A 17,873-nucleotide genomic window follows, 5' to 3' on the forward strand; every position below is an offset into this window, starting at 1 on the left:
ACGTGCCACACTCAATCCTGTCCCTGATAAGAGAGACGGTGATTACTCCAACGTTGCAGGTGGCCACTAGAGTCCTCAATTCAGTGAGATATTTGTCTAAACTCTCATCTTGGCCCTGACTTCGCATGAAAAAATGATCTCTCTCAATTGTTTCATTTTTCGTGGGATCACAAACTGCATCCAGCAATGCAATTACTTCCTCAACAGAGAGAGATTGTCTTTTGTAATGCCCACACATAGTGTCTCACAAATCTCTCTGCCTTTTCCCCCAATTAGATAATACAGTAGCTTCACTTTGTAGTCCTCAGGTTTTTCTCTAATTGTAAGAGCCATGTACAAATTGAATTCCTCTTTCCAACTTTTCCAGGTCAGTGCTAAATTACAATCATCAAAGTCTATTTTTCCCGGAGGTTTCAGTGCATTTTCCAATGGCGATTTACTGGTAGAATGGAACGTTGGCTACTCACGAAACTGCTTGTGTCCAATAGCCAGCTAGCTTTTAGCACGGAGTCTCTCACGATAGCCAGCTAACGTAGACGTTCGGCACGATGACTAGCCTGTAAACGCGGCGCTTTTTCAAACTGCCGCCTGGGATGTATCCTTCATTTACATCGATGAGATCCAGGTTCTTTTGACTCCCGCTGCCACCATGTTTCAATATGCTTTGTGTTTGTGGTCACGACAGACAAAGATATATAGTTAAGCAAACTTTACTTTACTAGGCATGTTGTCAGCCAGCACATTAATGAAGTAAGTAACAACTGGGTTCCGTTTCCTGTGTAACATCAATATTGCTACACCAGTATATAGGCAAATACGGTATGTCGCCCAACCCTAGTAAAATACAGAATGCCGCCCAGCCCTAGTGAACAGCATGCAGCCAAAACAGGCCTTCACAATATTTCAAATACAATCGCTGGAAGAAAAAAAACAGGTTGGAAAGCAAATAGCTCCCCTGCTGAAAATAGAACAATCTAATCTGTCTGTTCCAAAATATCCTATCAACTTCCAAATAGGCATATTGAGCCAACAGCATTGTCTAACAAGAGAGAGAGAGAGAGGTTTTTGGCACGAGCACATCGTCATCTCTGGTGCGTGAGCTGCGCATCATTGGGTGAGTTAGTAAGTAGTCTATCTTTGGTATGTGTGTGTGTGCGGCTCGCCTTGCTCCCTCAAACAATTCGATTTTTTTCATGAAAGTAACGCAAAGTAATAGAACTAGTAATATAGCGTTTATATAGCGTAATATAGCGTACTTTACTTTCCACACAAAGTAATGTTTTAATGTCACACATTAACTAGAAATATGTAATATGTTACTTTCAAGTAACTAATCACAACACTGAACAGGACATTATTATTATGTGGATTATAATGAATGGACATTCAAGTAAATAAATGATTTGTTAGAGTAAATCCAGTCTGACATTTTAAAGTGGAAATTACAAACTTTAGAAGCCTTTTTAAACCTTGAATACAATACAAGCTTGCATTTCCTTTCTGTACAGAAAAATCCCTGCAACAATAGGATGATCAAATTAAGATGCAGCATCTTTTGCTAAGCAAAATCATCTGAAACCCCTCTCAAGATCTTATGGAAATAGTTTCACCTTACAACTCATCCTCACTTCACTTCCTGTGACTCAGTGGGGCAATGTGAGAAAAGCAAACACTCACCTCTCAGCGATGACTTCATTATGACAGTTAAATAAAAGCTTCCTCTTTGAACCTCAAACTGTCTTTAGCTCTACACACAGCAGGCCCAGGCCTTGCTTTTTAACTAAATGACCTAATGCCTCCTGACCCAGTCCCTGTGCCCCACCCCCAGTGTCAGTCCCACACCAAGATCTCCATAGCTTTAGTATATGTGCTGCCAAGGCCTAGCGCAGCCTGGCCATGCAAGGCCTGTATTCCACCCCCACTCCCAACCCCCAGCTCTCCCCAGCCCAGCCAGACCAGGCAATCCCTTCTTAATTACAGGGCCGGAGTGAAACGGGATCCAGGCCGGTACAATAGTGTGTCTACAAGCATGTCACCTGTGCAATTAAAGGTGAAAAAACTCTAGATCAACTTTACTCCACACACATACAAAGCTCTCCCTCTCCCTCCATTTGGTAAATCTGACCATAACTCTATCCTGCTGATTCCTGCTTACAATCAAAAACTCAAACAGGAAGCACCAGTGACGCGCTCAATACAGAAGTGGTCTGATGAAGCGGACGCTGAGCTACAGGACTGTTTCGCTAGCACAGACTGGAATATGTTCCGGGCTTCATCCGATGGCATTGAGGAGTTTACCAGATCAGTCTCCGGCTTCATTAATAGGTGCACCGACGACATTCTCCCCACATTGACCCTATGTACATATCCCAACCAGAAGCCATGGATTACAGGCAACATCCCCACTCAGCTCAAGGCTAGAGCTGCTGCTTTCAAGGAGCGGGACACTAATCCGGAAACTTGTAAGAAATCCCGTTATGCCAAGGCAACCTGTCTAAAAGACTATCGCCCCATAGCACTCACGTCTGTAGCCATGAAAGGCTTTGAAAGGCTGGTCATGGCTCACATCAACACCATCATCCCAGACACCCTGGACCCACTCCAATTCGCATACCGCCCCAAAAGGTCCCCAGATGACCTAGTCTCTAATCCACACTGCCCTTTTCCCACCTGGACAAAAGGAACACCTACGTGAGAATGCTGTTCATCGACTAGAGCTGAGCGTTCATCATACATATCCACCTCGACTGCGTCGTACCCCTGCACATCAACTCGGCACTGATACCCCGTGTATACAGCCAAGTTATCGTTACTCATTGTGTACTCATTCCTTGTGTTATTATTTTGCCTTATTTATTTGTTTGACTATTTTGCAATTGTTTTCTTTACGCATTGTCGGGAAGGGCCCGTAAGTAAGCATTTCACTGTTAGTCCACACCTGTTGTTTGTGAAGCATGTGACAAATAAAATGATTTGACTAGTTCTCATTTTTTCTATGGCTAGATGGACACTCTAGCATGTTTATTCATAAAGGCTCAAGCGGGAATTCAATGGGGGAAAAGTTGATTATAGTAATGATAACAAAGTGTTGAATGTGTAACTCATAAAGACAGACTCAGACAGACAGACGGACAGATGAGAAGCCATCCAGTCAGCCAGCCAGAGAGCCAGACAAACAGATAGACAACCAGCCACTTAGCTAACCAGCCTGCCGGCCAGACAAACAGATGGCTGTTGAAACTGAGCCAGTTCTCTCTGTACTCTCTGCAATTAGCCTGCTCATAAGTGTAGGGTTAGCACCGGCTAGCAGGCTAATTACAGAAGCCATATATCCAGAGGTTCCTCTGGCCCACCACAAGGCCTAGACCCTGGTCGAGTGCTGGATGTATCTCTCTGGAGGTTTAGGAGAACCAGCCAGGCAAAGGGAAACACGGTGTGTAAGGGAGGAGAGGTCAGCAGGAGTGAAAGCAGACAGCCATGCTAGACCCTGCCAGCCTAGCATAGAGCTGGCCTGCTACGGTAGGCCCAGCTAGCTATGGCCAAACCAGGCCAACCCTGGTATGGTAGGCCCTGCTAGTCCATTCAGGCTAGACCAGACCAGGCCAAAACATCTCTGCTATGGTAAGCCCAGGCCAGGCCACCTCCACCAGTACGCTAGCTAATGGGTGCAAACAAACCATTTGCTGGTTAAACACTTTCAGCATGACCATGCTATTTCTCCATGGAACAATTCATTTAGTTCCTTTAGCACTGCATGCTTGTTTAACATAGGGGGGAGAGAGTGGGCCAGGGTTGGTCCCCTCTCCTCTTGCTGCAAGGAGCCTGGGCTGGGGCCTTCCCTCCCTGGGCCTTCCCTCCCTGGGCCTTCCCTCCCTGGGCCTTCCCTCCCTTGGTCCCTGTCTAGGCCTTCTGTGGGTCTTCCTTCCTCTGCTCCCTTCTTCTCCAGCTGGGAGACCTTGAAACACCTACTGAGTTGAGAAAACACTAGTTGTCTGGGGGATACTGGACTAAAACCCTGCTGCAAGCAGTTCGCTGGAACCAAGATATACACTACCATTCAAAAGTTTGGGTTCCCTTAGAAATGTCCTTGTTTTTTAAAGAAAAGCACATTTTTCGTCAATTAAAATGACATCAAATTGATCTGAAATACAGTGTAGACATTGTTAACGTTGTAAATGACTATTGTAGCTGGAAACGTCTGATTTCTAATGGAATATCTACATAGGCGTACAGGGGCCCATTTTCAGCAACCATCACTGTGTTCCAATGGCACGTTGTGTTAGCGAATCCAAGTTTATTATTTTAAAAAGGCTAATTGATCATTAGAAAACCCTTTTGCAATTATGTTAGCACAGCTGAAAACTGTGGCTGATTAAAGAAGCCTTCTAGGCAGAGTTGCAAAGAAAAGGCCATATCTCAGACTGGCCAATAAAAATAAAAGATTAGGATGGGCAAAAGAACACTGGACACAGGAACTCTGCCTAAAAGGCCTGCATCCCGGAGTCACCTCTTCACTGTTGATGTTGAGACTGGTGTTTTGCGGGTACTATTTAATGAAGCTGCCATTTGAGGACTTGTGAGGCATCTGTTTCCCAACTAGACACTCTAATGTACTTGTCCTCTTGCTCAGTTGTGCACCGGGGCCTCCCACTCCTCTTTCTATTCTGGTTAGAGCCAGTTTGCGCTGTTCTGTGAAGGGAGTAGTACACAGCGTTGTACGAGATCTTCAGTTTCTTGCCAATTTCTCGCATGGAATAGCCTTTATTTCTCAGAACAAGAATAGACTGACGAGTTTCAGAAGAAAGTTATTTGTTTCTGTCCATTTTGAGCCTGTAATTGAACCCACAAATGTTGATGCTCCAGACACTCAACTAGTCTAAAGAAGGCTAGTTTTATTGCTTCTTTCATCAGAACAACAATTTTCAGCTGTGCTAACATAATTGCAAAAGGGTTTTCTAATGATCAATTAGCCTTTTAAAATGCTAAACTTGGATTAGCTAATACAACGTGCCATTGGAACACAGGAGTGATGGTTGCTGATAATGGGCCTCTGTACGCCTATGTAAATATTCCATAAAAAATCAGCCGTTTCCAGCTACAATAGTCATTTACAACAAGGAACAATGTCAACACTGCATTTCTGACCAATTTGATGTTATTTTAATGGACAAAGAAATGTGCTTTTCTTTTCAAAAACAAGGACATTTCTAAGTGATCCCAAACCTTTGTACGGCAGTGTACATGTAATCTACATATGAGCTACACTAACTCAGTAACTCTGAAAACGTCTGGCTCCATGACAATGGCTATTGACTGAAATGTTTGGCAATAATCTGAGCATGATGAGCTATGTGCAAAAATTGACATGGCTAACTAACTGCTTAAACATTTTGGACAATGTGTGTGTGTGTGTGTGTGTTGGGTCGGAGGGCGTGTGTTGGTCTCTAGTGCATAGAGAGCTCGCTAGTTGATCACATACTCAACCACTACCTCTTCAATTAGCAACCATTTCAAACACACACTCCCCAGCCAGCCATAACTCTTCAACACTGGTAAGCGCATGCACACCCACACCCACACTAACACCCACACCCACTCTCTCTCTCCCTCTCTCTCTCTCACTGTCACACACACACACTCACACACACACCCACACCCACTCTCTCTCTCCCTCTCTCTCTCTCACTGTCACACACACACACTCACACACACACCCACACCCACTCTCTCTCTCTCACTGTCACACACAAACACACACACACACACATGCATACACAGTGCTGAGCATGCAGCTGGGGTGATGTAATAGATTAGGTGATTGGACCGATGATGGGATGATATCATCCCAGTAGACATTTCAAATCCCCACTGTCTTTTAACCAGAATGACTCAGATCAGGGAGGACCAAGTGTCCAAATTTGTGTGTGTGTGCGTGTGTGCGTGTAATAGAGAAAAAGAGACAGAAAACAACACAAGGAGAGAGTTATGTTTATAGATGTGGAGTGGTCAGGGACAGGTTACATTACATAGATATATCCAGTATGGTCTTCCTGTCTGGTTCACATAACTATCTAGGACAGAGCCCCCCCCCCACACACACACACATACACTCTTGTTTAAAACTATGACTCAATGTTTTGGTCTCAGTGCCTCACTTTACCACCAAAGTAGCTACAGTATTCCATTTAGATTAGCAAGCAGAAAGGAAAGATTACACATACACACACACATTTTATGGGGTTTCCTTACTTTGTTTTTGAGTGTGTTCTTAAAGGGGAGGTTTGTTATTGGAAACAAAATAAACACTAAGCTATAGAGATTTAAATTACCAGCCTTTTACTCTAGACGTCTAAACAGAAGCGTGCAACTTTACGGTGAAGTGAACATGGTATTAGAGGTCGACTGGTTAATCGGAATGGCTGATTAATTAGGGCCGATTTCAAGTTTTCATAACAATCGGAAATCGGTATTTTTGGACTTTGCTGATTTGTAAATTTTATTATTATTATTTTTTTATAACTTTATTTAACTAGGCAAGTCAGTTAAGAACACATTCTTATTTTCAATGATGGCCTAGGAACAGTGGGTTAACTGCCTTGTTCAGGGGCAGAACGACAGATTTTCACCTTGTCAGCTCGGGGGATCCAAACTTGCAACCTTAAAGTTAACAAGTCCAACGCAATAACGACCAGCCTCTCTCTCGTTGCACTCCACAAGGAGACTGCCTGTTACGCGAATGCAGTAAGTCAAGGTAAGTTGCTAGCTAGCATTAAACTTATCTTATAAAAACAATCAATCATAATCCCTAGTTAACTACACATGGTTGGTGATATTACAACATATTATCTAGCATGTCCTGTGTTGCATATAATCTGACTGAGCATACAAGCATACAAGTATCTAAGTATCTGACTGAGCGGTGGTAGGCAGAAGCAGGCGCGTAAACATTCATTCAAACAGCACTTTCGTGCGTTTTGCCGTCAGCTCTTCGTTGTGCGTCAAGCATTGAGCTGTTTATGACTTCAAGCCTATCAACTCCCGAGATGAGGCTGGTGTAACCGAAGTGAAATGGCTAGCTAGTTAGCGCGCGCTAATAGCGTTTCAAACGTCACTCGCTCTGAGCCTTCTAGTAGTTGTTTCCCTTGTTCTGCATGGGTAACGCTGCTTCGATGGTGGCTAATGCCGTTGTGTTGCTGGTTCGAGCCCAGGGAGGAGCGAGGAGAGGGACGGAAGCTATACTGTTACACTGGCAATACTAAACTGCCTATAAGAACATCCAATAGTCAAAGGTTAATGAAATACAAATGGTATAGAGGGAAATAGTCCTATAATTTCAATAATAACTACAACCTAAAACTTCTTACCTGGGAATATTGAAGACTAAAAGGAACTAAAAGGAACCACCAGCTTTCATATGTTCTCATGTTTTGAGCAAGGAACTGAAACGTTAGCTTTCTTACATAGCACATATTGAACTTTTACTTTCTTCTCCAACACTTTGTTTTTGCATTATTTAAACCAAATTGAACATGTTTCATTATTTACTTGAGGCTAAATTGATTTGATTGATGTATTAAATTAAGTTAAAATAAGTGTTCATTCAGTATGGTTGTAATTGTCATTATTACAAATAAATAAATAAGAATTGGCCGATTAATCGGTATCGGCTTTTTTGGTCCTCCAATAATCGGTATCGGTAGACCTCTACATGGTATACTGTCCAAACCCCAACTTTAGTGGTTTTATGAATACAGCTTTATACACATTATGCAGCTCAAGGGTCTGTAACAGCTGTACATTCAAAGACTGGCAGGGGCACCTAAGAGCCTATGTAGGACCCCCCTTCTTCCTGTCCCCTCTTCTCTCCTCCTCTCCTCCCCTCTTCTCTTCTCCTCTCCTCCTCTCTCCCCCTTTCTTCTCCTCCTCTCCTTCTCTCTCCTCCTCTCCTCTCTTCTATTCCCCTCGTCTCTTCTCCTCCTTCTCTCCTCTCCACCTTTCTCCTCTCCTCCTTTTCTCTCCTCTCTTCTCCTCCCCTCTCCTCTTCTCATATCCTTTCCACTTCTCATCTCCTCTTTCTCTCCTCTTCACCACTCTCCACTCCACCTCCCATCTCCTTCCTGTCCTTTCTATTATCCTCTCCACCTCTTCTCTCCTCCTTCCCTCCTCCACTCCACTCGTCCTTCCCTCTCCACTCCACCTCTCATCTCCTCCTCTCCTTTCTTCTATCCTCCCCCTCTTTTCTCCTCCTCTACTTTCCTCCTTCTCTCTCCTCTCCTCCTTATCTTCTCTCTTCTCCACCTCTCCTCCCCTTTCCTCTCTTCTCCTTCCCTCTCCTCACTACCTCCCCCTTGTCCTTGTCTCCTCCTCTATTCCTCCTCCTCTCTACCTCTACTGCCCTCCTCCACTCCACCTCTCATCTCCTCCTCTCCTTTCTTCTATCCTCCCCCTCTTTTCTCCTCCTCTACTTTCCTCCTTCTCTCTCCTCTCCTCCTTATCTTCTCTCTTCTCCACCTCTCCTCCCCTTTCCTTTCCTCTCTTCTCCTTCCCTCTCCTCACTACCTCCCCCCTTGTCCTTGTCTCCTCCTCTATTCCTCCTCCTCTCTACCTCTACTGCCCTCCTCCTCTCCTGCCCTCTCCTCATTCTCTCCTTTCCACCTCTCTTCTCCTCTATTCCTCCTCCTCTCCACCTCTACTGCCCCCTCCTCTCCTGCCCTCTCCTCATTCTCTCCTCTCCTGCCCTCTCCTCATTCTCTCCTCTCCACCTCTCTCCTCCTCTCCACCTCTCCTCTCCACCTCTCTCTCCTCTACCCCTCTCTCCTCGCCCCCTCTTCTCCCTCCCTACCTCTATAGGAAGCTGAGTGTGCAAGCAGGGTAGTCTAATGACAGGCTCTCTGTAAACTGACCACACTCATTATCAGTCTCTGCCGTAAATACAGACCAGGGCATTGCTGTCCCATAGCGGAAAACACACACACACAATCCTGTCTCCCCTCAACAATGCATGACTAACTACAGGAGAGGTGGGAGCAGGACTGTGCTGTGGGGAAAACGTTGCAGCAGTGTAAACATAATCCCCAGCTCGGACATACAGTTGGGTAGAGGCATATAGCAGCGCATGCCTTGACACAGGTCCTCGATCAAAAGCTCAACACGGGGAACTAGGTGTGGAGTCTGAACTGGCCTAATAAGTGCACATCTGCCATGCTTGGGATTCTGTCTGTACCGACTGTAGCCTACATATTTAGAGTTAGAAAGAAAAGGAGAAACGAGATGAAAAACCGTCATGGTTAATACCCATGTCATAAATACGACTCTGTGATTTACCACTCCGATCAAATAGATGCTACTGTACTGTACATACCACATGATCCAATTCTGATGGTGGAAAAAGCTGAATTGCCAACACCCAACCGAATGCATTTAGTGTGGAAGTGGCAGTGCAGGACAGATGGTAGGCCACTGTCCCTGGTGCCCTTGGATAACACCTGGGCTGTTTAGGTATACATGTATTCCTTAGTATGACCATTATTATGGATGTGAATGTGATACACAGACAGTTGGCTAGCTGGCGAGAGATACACACCAAAACACTCCACAACACAAACACGCAAACAGGCATGTGCCCACACACACAGAAACGGCAAAAGTTTGTATGTTTATTGCATAAAAAAATCATCTTCTGTAGATCTTCTTCTTGCGTGCCAAGAGGATGACGTCAAAGTTACATTGCTGGTGTGATATTGTCCAAGAATGGTCACAAGCAACGCACAGGTGTGCCACACACACACACACACACACACACACTGAACTATAAACCACCATGAACACGTCTATAGCAAAGTAGCAATGCTCAATCCTAAACTCGTGTTGCATTTCTCTTCTAACGATGTAAAACGAATAGTAAGACTACAATAGCGCAGACTCGTAATAACTACTGTAGGTCCCTGTCAGAGAGCATAAATCAAAGCGGATGAGCAGTATGCTACAATCGGAAATAGACAACAACTTACGCGTTGCTGCTTCTAGCGGACCTATTTCTAACACCAGTACCTCTCACCTTGTGACTTTGTAGTCCTGCAGTCAGTCCGCTCCCTCTCGCTCTCTCTTGCCTCTCTTGTAGCCTAGTAAACTCGCCCTGGTAAATCACATCACGCTGCAATTAACACTCTCTCTCTGACTGTATTCCTAGCCTACTTATTCCTCTTCTTTCAACGTTTCATGCTGTAGTATCGTCCGGTATAACCCCGGGTGTCCGTGTCTCTCATGCACGTAGAGAGACTGAGAGAGTTCAGGGGACTGTGTCACCGTGCCGTGGATCCCGATTCTCCAGTCCCTAAATGCATCCCTTATTCCTTTAAAGGGCCAAATGCAGGATCAGATTTCGCAGGGAGTCAAGCCCACTTGTGCCAGGAACTATGGTAGGAACTGCACAGGATATTGCATCAGAGCTCAACGCTGATTTTATTTGAGAATTGATTGTGTTGTAAGTGGTAGAAAGCGTATTACTATAGTATAAACAGAATATGAGAGGATGATCCGTTTTTCGAAACGAAACGTTCTCGAAACGTTCTCAACGAATTGGGAGCTTTAACAGCGTGCGGCCTTCTTGTTCTAAACTGGTATTCTTTAATAGCCCAGCACCTATGTTTTTAATGATGATTAATGATGGTTTAAGTGTGTGCGTTTGACCGCAAACGTTTCAATAAACTAGTAGTAACCTGAAATATTTCACGAATCAGTAGACTGTATTGTTTTGTTTATAAGTCTGTCCTCTGTGAGTGTCCAGTATAGCCTAATGTCTTATTTCTGTTTAACCACCTACAGTTTTACTGGAAAGAAAGATTTTAGACTGTGGTGTGAGAGTGAACTATTAATGAATCATTAGCCAGGCTGTAAAAGTTTTGTGAGGGGATAATCAGGCCTGTTTTAGACCTGGGTTTCTACCGACTAAACACTACTTACGTTCCACCTCAGCCGTCAGATACACACGGTAGCCTACATACAATACCTGCCCTAGTTCAGTCGATCTACCTGGTTTCAATGGTTTGAAGTCTGATTTGAGATATTCAGTGGTTTGTCAACAAATGTGGTTCCATCTGCAGAGCTGATGTTGAAGAGGTTTGATTCCATATAGATACATAAGCACATAGCAGTTCCATCTGCAGAGCTGATGTTGAAGAGGTTTAATTCCATATAGATACATAAGCACATAGCAGTTCCATCTGCAGAGCTGATGTTGAAGAGGTTTAATTCCATATAGATACATAAACACATAGCAGTTCCATCTGTAGAGCTGATGTTGAAGAGGTTTAATTCCATATAGATACATAAACACATAGCAGTTCCATCTGTTTAATTCCATATAGAGCTGATGTTGAAGATGTTGGTTTAATTCCATATAGATACATAAACACATAGCAGTTCCATCTCAGAGCTGATGTTGAAGAGGTTTAATTCCATATAGATACATAAACACATAACAGTTCCATCTGTAGAGCTGATGTTGAAGAGGTTTAATTCCATATAGATACATAAACACATAACAGTTCCATCTGTAGAGCTGATGTTGAAGAGGTTTAATTCCATATAGATACATAAACACATAGCAGTTCCATCTGTAGAGCTGATGTTGAAGAGGTTTAATTCCATATAGATACATAAACACATAGCAGTTCCATCTGCAGAGCTGATGTTGAAGAGGTTTAATTCCATATAGATACATAAACACATAGCAGTTCCATCTGTAGAGCTGATGTTGAAGAGGTTTAATTCCATATAGATACATAAACACACAGTTCCATCTGTAGAGCAGTTTAATTCCATATAGATTCCATCTGTTCCAGAGCTGATGTTGAAGAGGTTTAATTCCATATAGATACATAAACACATAGCAGTTCCATCTGCAGAGCTGATGTTGAAGAGGTTTAATTCCATATAGATACATAAACACATAGCAGTTCCATCTGTAGAGCTGATGTTGAAGAGGTTTAATTCCATATAGATACATAAACACATAGCAGTTCCATCTGCAGAGCTGATGTTGAAGAGGTTTAATTCCATATAGATACATAAACACATAACAGTTCCATCTGTAGAGCTGATGTTGAAGAGGTTTAATTCCATATAGATACATAAACACATAGCAGTTCCATCTGTAGAGCTGATGTTGAAGAGGTTTAATTCCATATAGATACATAAACACATAGCAGTTCCATCTGTAGAGCTGATGTTGAAGATGTTTAATTCCATATAGATACATAAACACATAACAGTTCCATATGTAGAGCTGATGTTGAAGAGGTTTAATTCCATATAGATACATAAACACATAACAGTTCCATCTGTAGAGCTGATGTTGAAGAGGTTTAATTCCATATAGATACATAAACACATAGCAGTTCCATCTGCAGAGCTGATGTTGAAGAGGTTTAATTCCATATAGATACATAAACACATAGCAGTTCCATCTGTAGAGCTGATGTTGAAGAGGTTTAATTCCATATAGATACATAAACACATAACAGTTCCATCTGTAGAGCTGATGTTGAAGAGGTTTAATTCCATATAGATACATAAACACATAACAGTTCCATCTGCAGAGCTGATGTTGAAGAGGTTTAATTCCATATAGATACATAAACACATAACAGTTCCATCTGTAGAGCTGATGTTGAAGAGTTTAATTCCATATAGTTTAATTCCATATAGATACATAAACACATAACAGTTCCATCTGTAGAGCTGATGTTGAAGAGGTTTAATTCATATTCCATATAGATACATAAACACATAACAGTTCCATCTGCAGAGCTGATGTTGAAGAGGTTTAATTCCATATAGATACATAAACACATAGCAGTTCCATCTGTAGAGCTGATGTTGAAGAGGTTTAATTCCATATAGATACATAAACACATAGCAGTTCCATCTGTAGAGCTGATGTTGAAGAGGTTTAATTCCATATAGATACATAAACACATAACAGTTCCATCTGTAGAGCTGATGTTGAAGAGGTTTAATTCCATATAGATACATAAACACATAGCAGTTCCATCTGCAGAGCTGATGTTGAAGAGGTTTAATTCCATATAGATACATAAACACATAGCAGTTCCATCTGTAGAGCTGATGTTGAAGAGGTTTAATTCCATATAGATACATAAACACATAACAGTTCCATCTGCAGAGCTGATGTTGAAGAGGTTTAATTCCATATAGATACATAAACACATAACAGTTCCATCTGTAGAGCTGATGTTGAAGAGATACATAAACACATAACAGTTCCATCTGCAGAGCTGATGTTGAAGAGGTTTAATTCCATATAGATACATAAACACATAGCAGTTCCATCTGCAGAGCTGATGTTGAAGAGGTTTAATTCCATATAGATACATAAACACATAGCAGTTCCATCTGCAGAGCTGATGTTGAAGAGGTTTGATTCCATATAGATACATAAACACATAACAGTTCCATCTGCAGAGCTGATGTTGAAGAGGTTTAATTCCATATAGATACATAAACACATAACAGTTCCATCTGTAGAGCTGATGTTGAAGAGGTTTAATTCCATATAGATACATAAACACATAGCAGTTCCATCTGCAGAGCTGATGTTGAAGAGGTTTGATTCCATATAGATACATAAGCACATAGCAGTTGTCTTCAGTGAGTAAAGCGATGGTAGCCTGGTCCCAGATCGGTTTGTGCTGTCTTGTCATCGCTTGTGGTCATTGTCATGTTTTGACACAACATAGGACTGGCTGTCCAGGACAAAACATCTCGTACAAGCCCATGACAATGACCATAGAAGTTGGCTATAGAGCACAAGCAGATCTGGGACCAGGCTAGAGCAATCTGGAAGCGTTTAGATTGTTGCATTGCGTGTGTAACAATGTTGCTTCCGTCCCTCTCTTTGCACCAACCTGGGCTTGAACCAAGGACCCTCTGAGCACCTCAACAGCTGCCTCCCACGACGCATCGCTCCAAAAGCCTCCGCAAGGGGAACAACTCCTTCAAGGTCTCCGAGCGTGTGACGTCACCGATTGAAACACTACTAACACGCACCGCTAACTAGCTAGCCATTTTACACCGGTTACACGTGTGTGATATACCCAAATAATTCACATAATTCACAGTTTAGGTGCCATAAGTGGAATATACAAATGCCTAAATCTACGCTATTATAAAAGACCAGCTAAAAACAGGATGACACACACACACACACAGTTTTTATGGGCTTATGACCTACAGTAAAGAGCACGGAGAGATGAGGTCACTACCAGCCGCACACACACATACACACTCACTCACACACACACACACTAGTGCTGAGCGATTAACCCGAAATGTCGTTTATTTTTCCGTTTTTAAACAACTAATTGATTCTAATTGAACTAATTGATTTAGTAACAAAACGGATGGCACTGTGATAAACTGCATCCAGTTTGCTGAGTAGAGTATTGGAAGCTATTTTGTAGATGACATCGCCGAAGTCGAGGATCGGTAGGATAGTCAGTTTTACTAGGGTAAGTTTGGCGGCGTGAGTGAAGGAGGCTTTGTTGCGGAATAGAAAGCCGATTCTAGATTTTATTTTAGATTGGAGATGTTTGATATGAGTCTGGAAGGAGAGTTTACAGTCTAGCCAGACACCTAGGTACTTATAGATGTCCACATATTCTAGGTCGGAACCATCCAGGGTGGTGATGCTAGTCGGGCGTGCGGGTGCAGGCAGCGAACGGTTGAAAAGCATGCATTTGGTTTTACTAGCGTTTAAGAGCAGTTGGAGGCCACGGAAGGAGTGTTGTAACGTGAGTGAAGGAGGCTTTGTTGCGGAATAGAAAGCCGATTCTAGATTTATTTTAGATTGGAGATGTTTGATATGAGTCTGGAAGGAGAGTTTAAAGTCTAGCCAGACACCTAGGTACTTATAGATGTCCACATATTCTAGGTGAAATCCAGGGTGGTGATGCTATGGCATTGAAGCTCATTTGGAGGTTAGATAGCACAGTGTCCATGGACGGGCCGGAAGTATACAGAATGGTGTCGTCTGCGTAGAGGTGGATCAGGGAATCGCCCGCAGCAAGAGCAACATCATTGATATATACAGAGAAAAGAGTCGGCCCGAGAATTGAACCCTGTGGCACCCCCATAGAGACTGCCAGAGGACCGGCAGCATGCCCTCCGATTTGACACACTGAACTCTGTCTGCAAAGTAGTTGGTGAACCAGGCAAGGCAGTCATCAGAAAAACCGAGGCTACTGAGTCTGCCGATAAGAATATGGTGATTGACAGAGTCGAAAGCCTTGGCAAGGTCGATGAAGACGGCTGCACAGTACTGTCTTTTATCGATGGTGGTTATGATATTGTTTAGTACCTTGAGCGTGGCTGAGGTGCACCCGTGACTGGCTCGGAAACCAGATTGCACAGCGGAGAAGGTACGGTGGGATTCGAGATGGTCAGTGACCTGTTTGTTGACTTGGCTTTCGAAGACCTTAGATAGGCAGGGCAGGATGGATATAGGTCTGTAATAGTTTGGGTCCAGGGTGTCTCCCCCTTTGAAGAGGGGGATGACTGCGGCAGCTTTCCAATCCTTGGGGATCTCAGACGATATGAAAGAGAGGTTGAACACGCTGGTAATAGGGGTTGCGACAATGGCGGCGGATAGTTTCAGAAATAGAGGGTCCAGATTGTCAAGCCCAGCTGATTTGTACGGGTCCAGGTTTTGCAGCTCGGTGGATGAATGATGGTTGCTAAATGATAAGCAGCAATGGGCAGTCACTACCATCATGTGACTTTTATTCATTTATGTATTCTGTGTTGTTACAGTATTCAACCCTCATAATGCATAGTGCATTTAATGTCACCCCAAAAATGTTAAACCGAAATCCAACCGACCTCAAAAAGCAATAATCGCTCAACACTAAACACAGCACACACACACACACACACACACACACACACACACACACACACACACACACACACACACACACACACACACACACACACACACACACACACACACACACACACACACACCTGTATATACAACACACACATATACAACACACACACATATAGACAACACACACACACACATACACACAAACACACGCACACATGGTCAATGTGGTAGGTGTAAAGAAATGGAACATTAAATTACATGTAGTACAGTAAAGCACACAAACACACTTCTGTAACACATATTCACTGAGTATACCAAACATCAGGAACCCCTGGCACTGATTGTGTTACACCCCTTTTGCCCCCAGAACAGCCTCAGTTCGTCAGGGCGTGGACTCTACAAGGTGTTGAAAGTGTTCCACAGGGATGCTGGCCCATGCACTCTCTGAATGGCACACATACACAATCCATGTCTCAATTGTCTCAAGGCCTGAAGATCCTTCTTTAACCTGTCTCCTCCCCTTTATCTACACTTATTGAAGTGAATTTAACAAGTGACATCAGTAAGGGATCGTAGACTTCACCTGGATTCACCCGGTCAGTCTATGTCATGGAAAAAGCAGGTGTTCTTAATGTTATGTATACTCAGTGTATAAAGTCTTTATTAAGTCCTCAGAACATCATGATTGATTCTTTGAGTGTACTGTATATGGTATATATGTACTTGTGTCTGAACAGAGCTAATGTACTGTGTTGCTACTCTCCCCTCTGCTACTCTAAACATTCCTTATTTTAGCCAGCACTCATCAGCCAGCTCACCAGTCCTAATCTCTCTCTCTCTCTCTCTCTCTCTCTCTCTCTCTCTCTCTCTGTCTCTCTCTCTATCTCTTTGTCTCTCTCTCTCTTTCTCTCTCTCTCTCTCTCTCTCTCTCTCTCTGTCTCTCTCTCTCTCTCTCTCTCTCTCTCTCTCTCTCTCTCTCTCTCTCTCTCTCTCTCTCTCTCTCTCTTTGTCTCTCTCTCTCTTTGTCTCTCTCTCTTTGTCTCTCTCTCTCTCTTTGTCTCTCTCTCTCTCTTTGTCTCTCTCTCTCTCTCTCTCTCTCTCTCTCTGTTTCTCTCGCTCTCTTTGTCTCTCTCTCTCTCAGCCCATTGTTGGTATAATAGCTCAGCCACTGGTTTATCACTGGCTTGTGTCTGTCTGTTGGGGCTGCAGAGGAAATGTTCAGAGCACTATCTAGGGCCCTGGCTGGAAAGGAGAGTGGCTGGATGTCTGGCCTGGCCTGAGCTGCACAATGTGCTCCAGTGCTCCCAGTCACAACAATGTCTGCCTGTCAGGCCTACAGGGTTTACATCATGGATCATCAACTGGATTCAGCCGCGGGCTGATTTTCTTCTTGAGCGAATGGTCAGGGGGCTGGAACATAATAAAAAATAATTTGACCTGATGACCAGAAGTATGTGGACACCTGCTCCTTAATCATGGGCATTAATATGGAGTTGGTCCCTCCTTTGCTGCCTCCACTCTTCTGGGAAGGCTTTCCACTAGATGGTGGAACATTGCTGCGGGGACTTGCTTCCATTTACCCACATGAGCATTATTGAGGTCGGGCACTGATGTTGGGCGATTAGGTCTGGCTTGCAGTTGGTGTTCCAATTCATCCCAAAGGTGTTCGATGGGGTTGACGTCAGTTTTTCCACACTGATCTCGACAAACAATTTCTGTATGGACCTCGCTTTGTGCACTGCAGGGTTTTGTCATGCTGAAGCAGGAAAGGGCCTTCCCCAAACTGTTGCCACAAAGTTGAAAGCACAGAATCATCTAGAATGTCATTGTATGCTGTAGCGTTAAGATTACCCTTCACTGGAGCTAAGGGTCATAGCCCAAATCATGAAAAACAGCCCGAGACCATTATTCCTCCTCCACCAAACTTTACAGTTGGCATTATGCATTGGGGCTGGTAGTGTTC

At 43.5% G+C, this 17,873-nt stretch overlaps 1 protein-coding gene across 2 annotated transcripts in view; it reads right to left on the reverse strand.

Moving 5' to 3' along the window:
- Positions 1-10,378, reverse strand: part of plekhh1 (pleckstrin homology domain containing, family H (with MyTH4 domain) member 1) — a 64,149-nt gene extending 53,771 nt beyond the window's left edge. The window contains exon 1 of one of the 2 annotated variants that reach the window (XM_024436969.2): positions 10,058-10,376. The gene's annotated coding sequence lies outside the window, so the exon portion shown is untranslated. Of the gene's footprint in view, positions 1-10,057 lie in introns of both variants that reach the window. The other variant, XM_024436972.2, reaches the window with a different exon arrangement.
- Positions 10,379-17,873: the final 7,495 nt, after the last annotated feature.

Source organism: Oncorhynchus tshawytscha, linkage group LG11 (assembly GCF_018296145.1).
Source record: "Oncorhynchus tshawytscha isolate Ot180627B linkage group LG11, Otsh_v2.0, whole genome shotgun sequence".
Taxonomy (NCBI): domain Eukaryota; kingdom Metazoa; phylum Chordata; class Actinopteri; order Salmoniformes; family Salmonidae; genus Oncorhynchus; species Oncorhynchus tshawytscha.